We start from the raw sequence: 6,000 nt of genomic DNA on the forward strand, positions 1-6,000 counted from the left end.
TTTCCCAAACATATTTTACTGAAAAACTATAAAAAAAAAAATCTACAAAATTATTTTTTATTTTTTTAAATTCAAGCTATTTTCTGTCAAAAGTAGAGTTTTACGGGTCATTGTTTAACCACCAGATGAGACTATATTAGCTGAATCATCATGAATCATGTTGTTTGTTTTAATTTTGCAAATTTTCAGACGACCCCAAATTTTTTGGCTGGACGACCCGATCATCAAATTGCATCTCAGATGTTTAAAAAAGCGCCGCATACTTATACTTTCTAACAGTACCATTTCACAAAAAATTCATGCTGATTTTTATGAATTTTAAATCTATAATTTATAATATTTTTTGCATAAATATCTATATAATCCTAATTCCTGAATACAAAGAACTTGGTAAAAGACAAGATCTACCCTCCAACTTTTTTATATCTCTGCACAAGCCATGCCTATTTTTGTCCATTTACATGAAAATCGGATACTCCAACAGAATATGGTATGACCCAGACCCGGTTCCTGTTGTTTTTACAGCTCTGCATATTATAACCCACTCTCAAATGGGTTACTGCTGCAGCCATATGATTGGAGCGGTTACACTCCATGATTACAGGAACTGCAACCATGATTATAGGCCCTGGCACTGTACTCATCAGTTTTCACCCTGTTTATTCTTAATATCAAAATTCATATCACCGTCACTCTTTTCATTCACGTGTTCATGTCCTTCGATCGATGGAGCAAGGTAATTTCTTTTTAATATTTGTCCCCTTCCATTCTCATTCTCTTTCAGGTTTAGAAAATGCTTCATGTATGTTAATGGATATCAAATTCAAGTTCCAGTCTCTTTTTATCAGACTTTACTATCGGAAGATTGAAGGATTCTACAATGGTTATTAGTTATTACTGAGGTATATCTTTTACATATCCTGTTTTATATAAGAGGCACCATACCTGCCGTCAAACTGCGTTCTCCATCTCTCGCACTCTTCATTCTTGATTTCAAATTCGTCGATCATCATAGCAACAACACGCGACTTATTCGATGGAATAGAAAGGTATGTTCTGTGTCGGTTACTGTTGTATGTAGATTTTCTTAGTATGTTTTCTGGATTTTAAGTTTTGGGTTAATCACAAACAGTTCTCAAGCGCATGTCTTTGTGTCCTCCATCTCAGATGGGTGAGTTCGACTTCTTTCAGCATTACTGTTTCTATGAATGAATATCGTTGGAAGACATATGTGATTACTTTTTACTCACTATTTCAGGACAAATGAGACGTCCTACTCAGAACTCATCTTTTGCTGCTAATAATGAACTTGCTGAAATACATGCTAATGATCCGAGTGAATACGAGGATCTCAATACAGAAAGTTTTCTTGCAGACAGGCTGGTACGTTCCATCTAGACCATAGTTTTATTGTGTGATCAACACACACTTCTGTATACATAGTTTTCCAACAGTACTTCAAAGTACGTCTTCAAAACATAACAACATATGTTCCAGCCTTTCAGGAATCCAACTACTTTTCCAGCAGCTTCCTATGTATCCAACTACTTTTCCAGCAGCTTCCTATGTAACACACAGTGGTTGTGCAGGTGCTGCGTATGCACCAGGTAGTGACCATAATATAGTTCTGAAACTATTTACTTTTTGAAGCTTCAGAGTGCAAGGGAGATTTTTTATTTATTGTTTTCTTTCTTCATCTACATACGGATTTTGTGTATCCGGTTGGTAGATGTCTGGAGCATCTAATATTCATTTTTTCTAACAATTTATACCCGAGTCTGTTAAGTTTCATGTTTTTAAAGTTTTCATATGTTTGATATATTTTCCTCTGTGATTGTAGACTTAAAGCGTCGGGCCAGCAATATTAAGTGAGCCTCTATGATGGCAGATGTTAATTTTCTAGCTAGCCAGATGATGGGCCAAATCACACGTTGCTCATCGTCAGATACAAACGACATCTCCCAGATATCAATTGTGAGTAGCGAGAATAATAATCCAAATATTGTAAGGATACGGTTATCTTTTATATGTAACCACCATCTAATATTATTTTAATTTCTGTAGGACTATTTCTTCCAAAATTATGTGGATCTCAAGGAAACAAAATCCGATGCCAATTGACCAAGCTGATGAGTAGCTCTGGTGGGTGGTAGGTATTACTGATTTTTTTTTCTGACCTATTAGAATGAGTGTGTACTGTTTTGATGGTTTGAAAACATTTCTGCAGGAACAGGTAAAAATACTACCACCACAAATGTTTCCACGACCACTCCCATTACAAATCAAGGTCTGGATAGATTAAACTTTTTATTTTGACCATATGTTAAGGTCTTATATTGTGTTATATAAGAAATTTCTTTTTCTTTGCATAAGTCTACTCAGATTTACACAATGTAAAGTATTCCAGTTTCATGTTCTAGGCGTAACAGGATCATCCTTTGATTTTGGTGATCATTTCAGTTTGCAGGCTGGTGCAAAGGAGTAAAGTATCGGCCTAAAAAGATACATAAATCACAAGTGCATAGAAACTGAGAAGGATGATGCAAATACCATATCCTGTTGCATTATAGATTAATTTTTTGTACAAAACACCAATGCAGGATATCAGTATAACAAAGCTTGAAAAACTTTTGCTATTGGCTCTGTACCTTGCTTTTCACCCAGTAGCTGACAGATTGAACCTCCAGTTTTGCTAGAATAGGGATATTGTTGTGGTTGTTTCTTTTATTTTTTTTAGAATTTGCTTTAGAAACATTGATATATAATTTAATATGAAATGATATTTGTTTGTGTTGCATCCTTTAGATGTTTGTTTTAACATATGCCAAAGCGTCAAGAACATATTCTATCATTGGATCAAAATCATCCTCAAATAGTTCTATTCGGACTTACTATATTTCACTAAGCTTCACTGGTAATTTTTCTTTTTTGTTCACATAATTATAAAGTAAAATGACAAGTTAAATATCATTCCTGTTATGAGTATATTTTTATACATAATGCTAAGGTGGATAGGTTGTGTGCATTATGCAGGACCAGGGCCTATTTCCTATGTGGGATTGGTCTTGGAAAACCATTACAGAAAGACTATATGAGTTCCTTAACTAATCTCATATTCTGCATATCAAAGGTATACAAAAACATGGACTTTGACCTTTACATACTGTATCAGATAATTGCAAATCATTTTTATCATGAAGGTCTGTTTTATACAGCTTCTTGCTTGATACAAGAAGAGAGATTGTCTCCTTAAAATGTCAGTTGTAATGTTGAGTTAAAGCTTCATATACTATATCTATTATATGATGATATTGCAGAAAAAGACCCGGAGCGAAGCACTTAACTGTGCCAGAACTTACCTTTACCTTGCTCCTTTTGCTTCTGTTCACATGTATGAAGCTCAGAAGCTTATGGGTCTGGGCAGGTCAGCTCGATAAAACTTGATAAATCCTCTTATTCTGATATAGATTTATCACATATTTATTTTAAGTTTGATTTTAATTTTGGTTTTTTTACTGTGTAAGACATTTTAATTTGGTATATTCAATTTTAACAATTATGTTGCAATTTGTTAATATTTATTCTATTATGTTTCTTCGGAATAATATATATTATTGATTTTGATATATTATTTATAATTTTATAGTGTTCGTCTAATTTTAGAAAAATAAATAGTCAATAAAATTATTTTGACTAACATTTACATTGAATGTTCCGTAAATTAGGCTTAATTCCATTAAGCTAAATATATGATGTGAAAATAAAATATATTGTAAGATATCTTTAAATTAATGTTGGTCCCATAATATATATTCAAAAAAATATATGATTTTGAATTTTTCCTTCTAATTTATTTATGTTTTAATTTAAAAAAAAAAAGATGTTACTAATGCCAAAGTTATTACTATAATAAAATGTGTGGATGATCGTAATTTGATATTAATTTCAAATTAATTTTAAAAAAAGGTCCATGTCGTAAATTTATTCCTTAAATTATAAAAATTAGTGCTAATTGGTATTTGATATTCTTTGAATTTTTAAGACAATCATTAAAGACTTCAATGATTTATGTTCTTATTTTCAATTAAAACAAAATATTTTTTAAAATAGACAATGAATAATGATGATTTAGGAAAATTTTATACATAAATTTATATTTTTCAATTTTTTAATCATGATAGTAAAATAAATATTGTCAAATAATTGAGAAGTTATTTACAAGTGAAAAATAACTTCCAACTTACGTGTTTGGATACTTGGTATTTATAACTTATCAGATATAAAAATTATTAATATAATAATAAAATATTAAAATATATTATTTAAAGTGGTCATATATCACTTTATACAGTATATTTGTCTATTTGTCTTGCTCATGTTCAATGCTATACTTTGTATTGAGATAAATGTTGACTTGAACAAACCTTCTTAATTTTTTTGTTTTGTTCGTAAATATCTTATACTAAATGTGAAGGTCATCAATGTCGAGAAATCACACAGTGGGCGAAAATATTGTATAATATTATCAAACATATTTTAAAAGAAATTTTAAAATTAGTTTCTTCTATTAAATTCAGTGTGCGAAGAGGGTCAAAGTTGAAGACTAATGCTCAGACTGTGTTTGGAACATCAAATATCCATTTTTCTAATAATGTATAATCTATACCTGAGTGCGTTAAGTTCCGGAAGTATAATAACTATGCTCTCAGCAGTAAAATTAAAAACACATTAATTATTTAAATATTAAAAGGACGGGTAAGATAGTTAGTAATCCTAATTTGTGAATAAAAAAAATTGGAAATTTACCATTTCTGTCGTTCCTGCTTTCTTTTAAAAGTACTACACAGGGTGTGATCTGTAATTTCGCAAACATCTTAGACTATCCACTTACAATCGGGTTCCGACCAAGAACAATCAGAGCTATTGACTATTTATTGACAATCGGGTTCAAGATGGATCATGCAAAATGCTGATGGCCGCAAAGTGCAAGAGGGAACCCAATGGACTTGGATAGGTAATGACGCTTTAGAAATGTTAGAATACTTCGCTATTGCAGTTACCATTGTTGTTGTTGATGTACCTGAGGGATTGTCTTTTGCTGTTATTTTAAGCCTTGCATTCGCCATTAAGAAGATGATGAATGATAAAGCAGAACATGATATATGCGAAAGGAAATTATATTTTGCAATTATTTTTAAATTCGGTATTTTAAATTTAATATATAAATATTTTAGTAGAATTCTTATTTGTTTTAATATATACTTATACTAAAATTATTCTTATTTATTATATTTTAATTCGTAATTTAATATATAAATATATTTGTATTATTTTTAGTTATTTTATTCTAATTATGTTTTAGACATCTAATTGAAAGCAATAGTTGATGGTTGATATGACTATTTTAATTAATATCAGTGAAATTCGAACTTTTTTTAGCATACACGTGGAAGGAATCTTGCTCTGTCTGTGCAGGCACTTAAGTATATTTATTGGCCTAAAGTTTCAAGACAAATGCTCCTGCCGTGCATCTGATATTCAGTTCCGTCTAATGAATTAAACTTAACTTCGTTAAATTTCGAATCACTCAAAAATTAATATTACATTTTGGTTCAGAGAAGTTAAACTTCGAATCACTTAAAGATTAATATTACATTGTGGTTCAGAGAATAACAATTGGGATTTGCATCATTATAAGCACCTTTTGTATTTTTATTAGTCAATTTTATAATTAAAAATATATTATAATTAATTATTTAAAATTAAAAAATCAAGCGTTACCCGTGTGCGAAGCACGGGCCAGATTGCTAGTAGTTTATAGTCTTTGTTGGAGTACTTGGAAAATATTTTAGAGCTATTATTTATTTGTCCAGAAATTTTATTTGTACTTATACAAAAATTTAATTCAAATTTAATAAATGACAAAAAAAAATTGTTCGTCCAAAAATTTTAATCCCTCGTATATTTTTGCTCAACCAGGAAGTTATTTCAGATTTATCC

This window comes from Daucus carota, chromosome 1 (assembly GCF_001625215.2).
Source record: "Daucus carota subsp. sativus chromosome 1, DH1 v3.0, whole genome shotgun sequence".
NCBI classification, from domain to species: domain Eukaryota; kingdom Viridiplantae; phylum Streptophyta; class Magnoliopsida; order Apiales; family Apiaceae; genus Daucus; species Daucus carota.